The sequence below is a fragment of the Triticum aestivum genome, chromosome 3A (genome assembly GCF_018294505.1).
Source record: "Triticum aestivum cultivar Chinese Spring chromosome 3A, IWGSC CS RefSeq v2.1, whole genome shotgun sequence".
NCBI lineage: Eukaryota > Viridiplantae > Streptophyta > Magnoliopsida > Poales > Poaceae > Triticum > Triticum aestivum.
This window is the reverse complement of record NC_057800.1, coordinates 209,338,942-209,353,003: the sequence shown is the minus strand read 5'-3', so window position 1 is coordinate 209,353,003 and position 14,062 is coordinate 209,338,942.

The following is a 14,062-nucleotide window of genomic DNA, read 5'->3' as shown; positions in this document are numbered from 1 at the left end:
ACCACAAGTAGGATATAATTTCATTGGATGATTATTGACTTTCATGCATGCATAGGGAATCACAAACCTTAACACCAATATTCCTACTAAAGCATAATTACTCATCAACATGACTCACATATCACGTCATCATATCTCAAAACTATTACTAATAATCAAGCTTTTTTTGTCCAATGATCTTCATGACATTTTTTTCTTTATCCTTCTTGGATATATATCATTTTGGGACTAATTTTCATGTGTTGCTTTTCATAAGCTCAAAAAAATATAAGTGAAGATCATGAGCATAACAAATTTTCTTTCTCTCAAAATAATTTAAGTGAAGCAAGAGAGAATTTCTTAAAAATTTTACTAACTCTCAAATAAATCTAAGTGAAGCAACAGAGCATTTCTTCAAAAATAACAAAGCACACCGTGCTCAAAAAGATATAAGTGAAGCACTAGAGCAAGTCCATTGCTCATAAAAATTTTAAGTGAAGCATAGAGAGTCATGATATAATTTTGGCTCTCTCAAATAGGTGTGTCCAGCAAGGATTGATGACTTACAACACAAAATAAAAAAAGCAAAGACACATATCATACAATACGCTCCAAGCAAAAACTCATATCATGTGACGAATAAAAATATAGTCTCGAGTAAAATACCGATAGTTGGAAGAAAGCGGGGATGCCACTCGGGGGCATCCCCAAGCTTAGTTGGTTGCTCATTCTTGGATAATAGCTTGGGATGACAGGGCATCCCCAAGCTTAGGCTCTTACATCCTTCCTTCATCCATGGTAAGATAACCCAAAACTTGAAAACTTCAATCGCACAAAACTGAACAAAGCCTTCGTGAGATACGTCAGTATAAGAATAATAAATCACTAGTATAAGTGCTGTATAAAACCAATTCATATTTTGTTTTTGTATTATATCTACTATATTCCAACTTTTCTATGGCAAAAACTCATCAAAGAAAACCATAGAGCCATCAAAATAAGCACACAACACAAAGAAAACAGAATCTGTCAAAACAGAACAGTCTGTAGCAATCTGACTATTTTGAATACTTCTGTAACATAACAAACTCTGAAAAATTAGGACAACCTGAGAAATTTGTCTATTGATATACTGAAACTGGAATAGGTATTTTATCGCTCTCTAGTAAAATTTGAAAATTAATTTTGTGAGCGTAAAAGTTTCTGTTTTTTCAGCAAGATCAAACAACTATTGCCCAAGAAGATCCTAAAGGATTTAATTGGCACAAACACTAACTAAAACAAAGAAACACAACCATAACAACAGCATAATTGTGCTAACACTCAAAAATAGGAAGCAAAAGCAAAAATAAATTTTATTCATTGGGTTGCCTTCCAACAAGCGATATAGTTTTACTCCATAGCTAGGCATAGGTATAACTGAAACTCAAAGAGAGCATCATGAAACATGTGACAATCACATTTAAGTCTAACATACTTCCTATGCATAGGAATTTTATACGAAAACAATTTGTCAAGACAAGAAATATCTAGCATACGCAAAGGAGTGGAATAAAACATTGACAATCTCAACATAACGAGAGAAAATTTAATAACAAGAAAATTTCTACAACCATACTTTCCTCTATCATAATAATTATATGTAGGATCATAATCAAATTCAATAATATAGCTATCATATAAAATTTTCTCTTCACGATCCACATGCATAAAAGTTTTATGATCTTCCAAGATAATGGTATTAACATCAACTAAAGTCATGAACTCTCCAAACCCACTTACATCAAAATTTTCATAAGATTGAACACTCTCCAAATATGTGGGATTATTTTTACCTAAAGTTGACACTCTTCCAAACCAACTTTCAATATTATCACAAACATATTCATCATGAGGCTTAAATAAATTTTCAATATCATAAGAATCATCTCCCCAATCATGATCATTGCAACAAGTAGTGGACATAGCAAAATTAGCATCCCCAAGCTTGGGGTTTTGCATAGTATTAACACAATTGACATCAATAGAATTTATAGTAAAATCATTGCAATCATGCTTTTCATTCAAGGAGCTATCATGAATCACTTCATAAATTTCTTCATCACAATTTTCAGATTCACGAATCTCAAGCAAAACTTCATAAAGATAATCTAGTGCACTCAAATCACTAGCAATTGGTTCATGATAATTGGATCTCTTAAAAAGATTAGCAAGTGGATGAGGATCCATATCAATAATTTTTTAGCAAGCAAAGATGCAAGCAAATAGAAGGCACATGGCAACACAAGCAAACATGAGATGTGACGAGAAAAAGGTGAACAAAAAGAGGGCGAATAAAACGAAAAAAAAATTGTGAAGTGGAGGAGAGGAAAACGAGAGGCAAACGGCGCCGGAAATTCCTTTTGATGTCGCTTGAAGAAACATCGGTATTTCCCCAAAGAGGAAGGGATGATGCAGCACAACGGCGATAGGTATTTCCCTTAGATATGAAACCAAGGTTATCGAACCAGTAGGAGAACCAAGCAACACAACGTAAACAACCCCTGCACACACATAACAACCATTCGCAACCCAATGTGTTAAAGGGGTGGTCAATCTCTTTCGGGTAACGGCGCGAGAAACGGTGCGTGGACGGGAGAAAGTTGTAAATATTGATAGATCGAACGCCAATTAAAATAAATCACAGCAAGGTATTTTTGGGTTTTTGGTTTAATTGATCTAAAAATAAAAGCAAATAAAAAGGTAAATCGTAAAGGCAAATATATGAGAAAGAAGACCCGGGGGCCGTAGGTTTCACTAGTGGCTTCTCTCAAGAAAAATAGAAAACGGTGGGTAAACAAATTACTGTTGGGCAATTGATAGAACCTCAAATAATTATGACGATATCCAGGCAATGATCATTACATAGGCATCACATCCAAGATTAGTAGACCAACTCCTGCCTGCATCTACTACTATTACTCCACACATCGACCGCTATCCAACATGCATCTAGTATATTAAGTTCATGAAAAAATGGAGTAATGCAATAATAAGGATGACATGATGTAGACGAGATCCATTTATCTATGGCGGTAGATATAGATCTCATCTTTTTATCCTTAGTGGCAACGATACATACGTGTATGTTCCCTTTTTGTCACTGGGATCAAGCACCGTAAGATCGAACCCACTACCGGGCACCTCTTCCCATTGCAAGATAAATAGATCAAGTTGGCCAGACAAAACCCAAATATCAGAGAATAAATACGAGGCTATAAGAGATCATGCATAAAAGAGATCAAAGAAACTCAAATACTTTCATGGATATAAAAAGATTGATCTGATCATAAACTCGAAGTTTATTGATCCCAACAAACACACCGCAAAAGAGTTACATCATTTGGATCTCTAAGAGACCATTGTATTGAGAATCAAGAGAGAGAGAGAGAGAGAGAGAGATGAAGCCATCTAGCTACTAACTACGGCCCCGAAGGTCTACAAAGAACTACTCACACATAATTGGAGAGGCACCAACGGAAGTGGTGAACCCCTCCGTGATGGTGTCTAGATTGGATCTGGTGGTTCTGGACTCTGCGGCGGCTGGATGAATATTTCGTCAACTGCCCTAGGGTTTTGGGAATATTGGGGGTATTTATAGAGCAAAGAGGCGGTCGGGGGGCACCCGAGGTGGGCACAACTCACCAGGGCATGCTTGGGCCTCCTGGCGCACCATGGTGGGTTGTACCCTCCTCGGGACTCCCCCAGGTGCAACAAGTGCCCAATAACTTCCATCTGATCTAGAAAAAATCTCCGTAAAGTTTTGTGGCATTTGGACTCCGTTTGATATTGATTTTCTGCGATTTAAAAAACATGGAAAAATAGCAACTGGCACTTGGCACTATGTCAATAGGTTTGTACCAAAAAATGATATAAAATGACTATAAAATTATTATAAAACATCCAAGATTGAAAATAAAACAGCATGGAACAATAAAAAATTATAGATACATTGGAGGCGTATCAGCAGCATGCATACATGCACGCTTCAATAACATCCATGGTCTAGCTACATTTACTATATAAATGAACAAGTAATGTAATATTGTTTGCCCCCTATGAAGTATCTCAACTAGTATGTAATCAATATCCTAGTAATGACAGGGAGGCTAATGATGTGAATATGCGTTTGGTTATGACATTTATGACATCGACAACTCTACCATGGCAGGAAGCAGTTTCACACTGTTCACTACTATAAGATGTTTTAGGTATTTAAAAGTAGACTACATCCATAATGAGTGAACATACATATTAAAATGTGTTTACATACATCTGATTTACAAAAAAAGTGAGAACATCATATAGTATTGAGTGGAGGGGTTTTTAGTCAATGGCCCAATGACTGGGTTACAGGTGAAGAACCCTATGCAAGCATAATGTCAGACAAATAGGATGTCCTGGTAATTGTAATACAGTGACTTACCTTAACTGGTTGAACAGACTCAGCGCTGCTCCTCCTTCTCATGCAAGGCTCCTTCCTAACATCTTGTACTTGGAAATCCTCAATCTTATCCTCATTGCACCCCCTCTGCAAGGTGACACAAACTAGTTACTAGTCTCCTTGGAAGATAAATATGCATACTTTCAGTCTGTGAACAACACAAAAGGATGAGATTATAACAAAACAACACCACATAATAAAACATGCCACATCTCTTGCACACAATGAAATGAGCATTTCCTATGTATGCACTATGTAAAAACTAGGAATACCTTCGAACTGGATCTCCAGGTACTCTTAGAGAGCCTACTTTAGTGTACAACCAAACCTTTATGTCACCTATGAGTTAGACAAGCCCCCACTACAACAGCCCTTAGTGTTTAAATTGTTGACAAGCTCTGTTAGAGTGTTAGGTCAAGAACAACAAGTAATCAAAGAAAACAATCCTAGTATGGCTGGCTGATACAAACAAGCAATTGAACAGATGTGTGAGCAAATCTTACATATCAAGAAAAGAAGCAAAGAAGGAGGCTTAAAGACCATCACTTGACTTACCATATTTAAGGGGTATTTAAACATCATGTGCAACATATGAACTAACATAAACATTGCATATTTCAGATTCTATAATGAAATGCACATGTATTAGGTTATGCCATGTATGATGATGCCTAAATGTACACTATAGCAGGCATGGGTGATTCATCATTGCACGCACAATTGAATTGCAGGCTAAGGGCCAGTTCTATTCCACCTTTTCAGAGCTTATTGTCAAAATAAGCCATAAAAGATGTAAAGATGTCATTTTTAGTTATGGGCTTGGGCTTGAGCTGCTGCTGATGTTGTATGATGAGTTGCTATGAGCTGCTGCTGCTATATGATGCTTTCAGGTGGTGCTGCTATACGATAATAACCAGCCACTTGGACCATCGAATTTCGATAAATAATTGTTCTTCATTCAAATTTGGGTCATGCGTTCTTTGTTTAAATTAGGCAATGGGATCTCTATGGAATACATTGACCAAAGTAGATTGTGCGAAGTAGATGGTATCTTTGTATTTGCATTTTGAACAAATATTGACGGTCTATTTTCCTATCATATTAATTACTGCACTAGGTTCGATTTCTGATGTTTGCAAGTCAAATTAATTTTCATATGGGTAGCGAAATGACAAAATATAATGCCATCTAGACTTCTCATTGATCATATCAAAGATAAGCTGAAAAGGCAAGCAATGAAAAGAACTGGTTGGCTTATTACCTGGAGCTTATATTTAAAGGTGCTTATTTTCTTAGGATAACTCGTAATAACTGTCCCTAAGAAACTTGGCCAATAGAACTGACATACAAATAACATGTCACGATGATTGCAATGGAGGCCCAGTTCTTTTGCCAGATTCTCCCAGAATCTGATCCCTACCTAGATTCTCGTAGAATCTTTAAGCCCCATTTGTTTTACAATCCTATCTAGTTAGGATCTAATTAGGTAGGATTGTAAAACAAAAGGGGGTCAAAGGTTATAGGAGAAGCTAGAGAGGGGCTAATTCTGGGAGAATCATGCAAAAGAACTTGGCCGGAGTGACCTGCCATAGCACACTGTATAGGCTCAGTGCTGCCTCTCCTTTTTTGCAATGTTCCATCAAATTGCCACATACATCTTGTACTTTTTCATTGCGTAACCCTATCTGCAAGTTGACACGACTAATTTCAGACATTTCTACATGATAATACATTGCATATCCCTTGCGCATATTTAAACCACCAATTAACGATTGTGTGCATAGCATAAACTAGCCATGACTCTGTGTGCTGGACTAGCAGGCACTCTAAGGGAGCCTAATGTAGTGCACTTGAATTCCTACATGCCACCTACGATTTTGTGTAATGTACTACCTTTGTTCCTAAATATATGTCTTTGTAGAGATTCCAGTATGGACCACATACAGATGTATATAGATGCATTTCCGAGTGTAGATTCACTCATTTTGCTCTGTATGTAGCCTATAGTGGAATCTCTAGAAAGACTTATATTTAGGAACAGAGGGAGTATCATGTATGACATCTACATATCTAATTTAGCAGTCAGTAGTAGAAATCATTGTCTGCACAAAGGGATTACTGGTCAAAAATCCTAGCAAAGCACGCTGGCAGGCACACAACAATACAAGAGAGAGACGCATTTACAAGATCATTGCAATGCCTCAGTCCAGGATCTTGGTTGGCCAAGTTGCTAGATCCATAAGAAACATCGTCCTTCTAGTTTTTGCCAGCTGCATAACATGTAACAATGACATGTTAGTATATTTGAAGTCCATTGGGCAGGTGATGTTGGATGGATTTAAAGGTGACAAGTACCTAGGCCGTGGCGGGTGCTTGGCATCTTGCCAGACGGTGGGAATCAGGTTAGAAACGTCAAGGGTGATGACGCTGCGCTGGTTGTCAAGGTCCGGTAAGAAGATCTAGAACCGTCGAGTAGGGTGTTTGTGGAGCGGCTCCGGTAGGGTGGACTACGGTGTGGGCGAAGCGGATCTGAGGCCGTGGATGAGGGCGTCGGTGAAGCTACTTCTGTGGTTGGGTACAGGATGGTGTCGATGATGCGCGGCCGTGGACGGGGCATCGTAAGCTACTCCGGTAGGTTGGACGAGGGTGCGATGAAGCGGATCCGAGGCCGTGGACTTGTGAGTTGGTAAAGCGGCCCCGGTAGGGTTGAGAATGGTATAGGCAAAGCTACTCCGGTAGGATTGAGATGGTGTCGGCGAAGCGGCTCCAGTAGGGTTGAGGAAGGTCTCGACGAAGAGGATCAGAGGCCGTCGACGGGTGCGTCAGTGGGGCGGCTCCGGGGTGTGTGGACTAAGCGTCTCCGGTGGGAAGTATGAAGGAGCCGCTGCAGATGCGCCGCGGTTGACGAGAGTACCAGCGAAGCAGATCCGGCACCATGGACAAGGCCGACACTGAATGGGCTATGGTACAGTGGTGGATAAGCAGTCTACTTGTTTCTAGGGGAGGTGGGAGGGGTAGATGCGACCGCAGAAGCAGATCCGGTGAGGTGGACGCCGCTGGCAGTGAATGGGCTCTGGTACGCTAGTGGATGAGCAGTCTAGGGTTTCGAGAGGGAAGGGGTAGAAAGGCCGATGAAGTACGGATGGCATGATGTAAGATGCTCTGGTGCTGTGGTGCTGTGGAGTTAGTCGTTTTTGCGGGAGGGGGAGAGGAAATGGGGGTGCCATGTGGTGGGGGGAACCGGAAGTTACCAAAGCAGCCCCGACCTATTGTGTAAATGAGTTCCATATTGTAACGATTGTTCTCCGTGCACTAAGGACAAAAGGGGGATTTCACATGCTAAAGACTAGGTGGCGGAAATTTTAGGAGGAGGCAGGGGATTTTGCCGCCCACGGGATCGTTCATATACAATTTTAACTTATTTTGGACAGTGCTAGTGGGAAGGTCATGCGAGACTGTGTACACGGGGCACACATCAGCAGTTAATAACTGGTGTGAAGTCCAGCCCAGAAAAAAGACAATAACTCAGGATGATGCACCAATAACTTGGATGTTCACACGGGCGCGACCAATCATACGGGTGTAGAGGCACGTTCCCCTAAAAAGGGATCAAACGCTCAGCCTATGTATTTCTCGTGTAAATAGATAATTTAGTGCCACTAGTTATTTACTTTAAACATAATGCATTGACGTGTTAATGTAGAGGCGCACAAAAAGAAATGGATAGTATAGTCCGCTACTTAAAAGTGTTATCTCATACGATTACATAGCCTCCATTTCATAAATTGTGTACCCGTTGAATTCATATATGAATATTACATATATTACTTCATAATAGAACCTTAAATCATCCAAGACTAATGAATTTGAATGCAAAACTAACAATGGTGCATGTACATGATAGCTACATTGGTTGTTTGAAGAAACATCACTGTAACTTTGGCATGCACAATTGAAAAGGATTATTTAGAAAAAATGTGATATGTGAGTGTCCAATCTTTATAGCGTTGAATTGATAGTGTATCTTTGGCCATGATATGAAGTAGATATTGGTTTATGTTCAAGCGATGCACATTCACGATCGCTAGATAATGATACATGAATGAATTGTGCAATCTCTCTCACACGCATACATATCTCATTTCTTTGTGGGCATCGGAATCACACACGCACACTTCGTGTATTTCTCTCCCTCCGTCAAGGTTAAAATTCGTCTTTCTACCTCGTCCTACAAGTCTCTCACACAAAAACATACACGCTCAATCTGTCGAACACGCCCACCCCTTTAATTCCGCCCACCCACCGTCATTAATATCTCGAAGTATAATTCTGTCTCTCACACATATGCCTAAGGTTAACTCGATTCCCATAACCATATGAATACATACAATGGGATTCTAGCAAAGCACCTTTTGTTTTGAGATTTCGCTCTCTCTCTCTCTCTCTCACACACACGCGCGCGCGCGCGCGCATAGACATTGTTTCTCTCTTTATTTTTTCCGGCACTTGCATGCACACCGCTTGTTTATATCCGTGATGCTTTAAGTATGCCTCACACACATGCTATCTATCTACCCCGTAATATATATATGTGTCACACAAACTCCTTCTCCCTATATCTAAGTGTCACTGCCCCCCCCACACCCACACACACACTTCCCGGCACTGAAGGAGTAGGGTGACACCTCGATCTTGATACTAATCTATCTACTGGCTTCTCTCTCAAACACACACACACACACACACTACCCGACACCGAAGGAGTAGGGTGGCACCTTAATCTTGATAGTAATCTATCTAATGCCTTCTCTCTCAAAAACACACACACACACACACACACTCGCTAGTTGTGCCTCTATGCCTACCGTGCGTACACTCTCAATACGTCTTTCTCTCCCTCCCCCTCCCCACCCCCAACATGACAACAGAAGGGTGACAACTCGATCTTGATCTTAATCTATCAATTGGTTTCTCTCTCTCTCTCTCACACACACACACACATACACACACACGCGCGCGCGCTAGTTGTGTCTCTGTGCCTCGCTCACGCACACTCGATATGCCTTTCTCTATGTAGCCCCTCGATATGTAGACTTCTCGCGCACGCACAACTCTAGTAACGATGACGCTGAACCCAGTGTGCCTTGTTTTTACCGGCCTCATGTGATAGTTTTCACCCTGTTTTCTGTTAATTAACAAGGCAACCTTTTCTTTGTTACTACTAGCGAATCTGAAATCATTCGGGGCAGACATAAAATATATCACTTCGACCCAATTATCGCAGTAACTATTTTAAAAGAAACTAGCTAGATGCCTGTGCATTGCACGGAACATCAATATGCATTTGTATGAGTACTTTATCTTCTGAGAGAAAAGGATGAACGAGGGAAGGCCTTATTTGCAAATGTGGAGAGTGGTTTGGGTATCTTTTTGCAAAATTGCCATAGTTTCCTTCCTATCCGTTAGATGTAAATCTGACGGCCTATATTGCAGGATGGTAGGCACACCATCATCACCAACTCTGTTTTCTACCTCCTTCTGTTCCTAAATATTTGTCTTTTTGGAGATTTCAACAAGTGACTACATCCGGAGCAAAATGAGTGAATCTACACTCTAAAATATGTCTATATACACATCCGTATGTGGTAGTCCATTTGAAATCTAAACAATTAAAATATTTAGGAACGGAGGGAGTATAAGAGTAGACATAGAGATATATCTCCAACATCGTCCACAACGAAAATGTGTTGGACTGGTTAGCGCCGGATGCTCGCAACGCGATGACCTGAGTTCTAATTCTGTATTTACCTTTAGATTTTTATATTATATATTATTTAATATATACTTCTTTCACTACTCTACTGACAGTGGAACCCACAGAGTACTTAGAATACAAGATTAAGGATGGATATGTTTCTTTTTAACTTTTTGTAGGAAGCTGTAGCCACCCTGCAAGTCATGTGTACACTGTACATGCAATTAACGTTTTATAGATGGATAATTATACATGCAATTAAGTCAAATGGATTGGATGTGACTATATTATTTCCAGCATAAGAGCATATCCAACGGCAGCTGACAAATTTCCTCCCGCTTCCTTCCGCGGAGGATGACATCCGACGCCATCGGCATATGTTTTCAAAGCTCTAACCAACCAGAGGAAATTCATGCAAACACGGTCTGATTTCATATAAGCATGAAGGATTTTGTATAAAAAAGATAGATCTTCATATAAACATGATGGATTTCATTACATTTACATGAACTAAGCGGTGCTTATCCGACTCTCATGGTATAATTAATACCTAATATAAATGGCTGCCCGCGGATCACTTTGTCTTCCTCATGTCCGACAGACACTTGCGGGGTCGACGAAGGTCCTTAGAAGAGACGAAGCAGCAAAGAAACCACCTGAATACGCAGTCGTCGCCTCGGTGGTGGCCTTCATGGGACCCAAGTGGCGGCGGCCTCCCGTGTTCTACTTCTCCTCGATGATGGCGGCGGACACAAAGATGCTGGCCACCGACTAGTTGCTCTCCATGCACCTGGTTTGCGTCTCTGTTGCAAGAATGGGAGGCGCGCCCATAGACACAGGAGGCGTGGCTACCGCAGACACTGGTGACGCGGTAGCGACAACGCCGTGCTGCCATGCTCGCCACCGTGCCGGCATGGAGCAACTTTCCACTCCTCATTGAGCTAAACTCGAGCAATGAGTTGCTAAACCACGAGCCGACTTGGGGCGACAACGGGTTCCGTCAGGCCAAGCAATGTTGGTGAAGCACCAAGCGGCCTCGCTCATATCCGGAGGGATCGGTGGGCCACCCAGTCGGGTAGTATGCCGGAGAAAGGCTCCTCGGAACCAATCGTAAGAGTGGTGAAAATGGTGAAGAAGGAGATGGGGGATCAGCGGAGGGGTGCAATTCTTGCCCGATGTCTGTCTGGCCTTGTTTAAATAGAGGGCGGACGGTCGGAGCTTGGCCGGCGTCTGGCCTCGTTTAAATTGAGGGCGGACGGGAGGAGCTCGACCGATGTTGCATTTAATTCCGGCCCGCTCATGAACGGATGTGTGGCCGAAGTAAGTTTCTCAGCTTGCATGTGAGTTTAATGGAGGCATTTGATGTAGGCGAGGAGGCATGCTCAGCCGGGCATGCAGCGGGCGGCGCAGTACTATTCGATTTGACAACTACTGGGAAACCAGGACAGTTCCCGATACATCTTTAATGCAGACGAGGGAGAGGGTAGCGGTTCCCGAAATGTTGAACGACCAATGATGCACCCTCCTTCAATTAGCTTCCTGAATGCATGAGGGAAGTAATGGGAGGAGGACGGGGAAAAGAGGCAGCACGATGTGAATGCAACACAGTTTACACTCATATAAAGGCACCCCTCCATTCCAATGCATCTACCGCATCGTACGCACCTAAGCACCTACACTAAGCGCAAAAGTGCTCACTCCAGTCCCATGGCGGGGATGCAGGCGAGTGGACAATGGTCGTGCCAGATGGTCCATGACGCCGGCCTGCGGCATGGCACCGAGGATTGTCTCCAGACGGTGTTGGCGACTGATACGTCTCCAACATATCTATAATTTTTTATTGTTCCATGCTATTATATTATCTGTTTTGGATGTTTAATGGGCTTTATTATACACTTTTATATTATTTTTGGGACTAACCTACTAACCCAAGGCCCAGTGCAAATTGCTATTTTTTTTGCCTATTTCAGTGTTTCGCAGAAAAGGAATATCAAACGGAATCCAAACGGAATCCAAATGAAATCCAAACGGAATGAAACCTTCGGGACAGTTATTTTGGGAACAAATGTGATCTAGGGGACTTTGAGTGGACGTCAAGAAAGAAGCAAGGAGGCCACGAGGCAGGGAGGCGCGCCCTCACCCTCGTGGGCCCCTCGCAGCTCCACCGACCTACTTCTTCCTCCTATATATATCCATATACCCCGAAAACATCCAGGAGCACCATGAAACCCTATTTCCACCGCCACAACCTCCTGTACCCAAGAGGTCCCATCTTGGGGCCTTTTCCGGAGCTCCGCCGGAGGGGGAATCGATCACGGAGGGCTTCTACATCAACACCATAGCCTCTCCGATGATGTGTGAGTAGTTTACCACAGACCTGCGGGTCCATACTTATTAGCTAGATGGCTTCTTCTCTCTCTTTGGATCTAAATACAATGTTCTCCTCGATCTTCTTGGAGATCTATTCGATGTAATTCTTTTTGCGGTGTGTTTGTCAAGATCCGATGAATTGTGGGTTTATGATCAAGATTATCTATGAACAATATTTGATTCTTCTCTGAAATCTTTTATGTATGATTTGTTATCTTTGCAAGTCTCTTTGAATTATCAGTTTGGTTTGGCCTACTAGATTGATCTTTCTTGCAATGGGAGAAGTGCTTAGCTTTGGGTTCAATCTTGCGGTGTCCTTTCCCAGTGATAGCAGGGGCAGCAAGGCACGTATTGTATTGTTGCCATCGAGGATAAAAAGATGGGATTTATGTCATATTGCTTGAGTTTATCCCTCTACATCATGTCATCTTGCCTAATGCATTACCTGTTCTTATGAACTTAATACTCTAGATGCATGCTGGATAGCGGTCGATGTGTGGAGTAATAATAGTAGATGTAGAATCGTTTCGGTCTACTTGTCGCGGACATGATGCCTATATACATGATCATGCCTAGATATTCTCATAATTATGCACTTTTCTATCAACTGCTCGACAGTAATTTGTTCACCCACCGTAATACTTATGCTATCTTGAGAGAAGCCACTAGTGAAACCTATGGCCCCGGGGTCTATCTTCCATCATATAAGTTTCCAATCTATTTTACTTTGCAATCTTTACTTTCAATCTATATCATAAAAGTACCAAAAATATTTTATCTTATTATCTTTATCAGATCTCACTTTTACAAGTGGCCGTGCAGGGATTGACAACCCCTTTATCGCGTTGGTTGCAAGGTTCTTATTTGTTTGTGTAGGTGCGAGGTGACTTGCGTGTAGTCTCCTATTGGATTGATACCTTGGTTCTCAAAAGCTGAGGGAAATACTTACGCTACTTTGCTGCATCACCCTTTCCTCTTCAAGGGAAAACCAACACAGTGCTCAAGAGGTAGCAAGAAGGATTTCTGGCGCCGTTGCCGGGGAGATCTATGCACAAGTCAAGACATAACAAGTACCCATCAAAGACTCTTATCCATCGCATTACATTATTTGCCATTTGCCTCTTGTTTTTCTCTCCCCCACTTCACCCTTGCCATTTTATTCACCCTTCTTCTGTTCGTCTTTCCGTTTGCTTTGATGTCTTACTTGGCTCGTTTACTCGTTTGGTTGGAATAGTTGTTTATTTATTGCTAAACAAAGAACCTAAGATTTATGGATCCTCATCCACTTGCTAATCTTTTTAAGAGATCCAATTATGATGAACCAATTGCTAGTGAGTTTTGTGCACTAGATTATCTTTATGAAGTTTTGCTTGAAATTCGTGAATCTGAAAATTGTGATGAAGTACCTTATGGAGTGATTCATGTGGATCTTTGAATAAAAATCATGATTGCAATGATGATAGTATAAATTATAT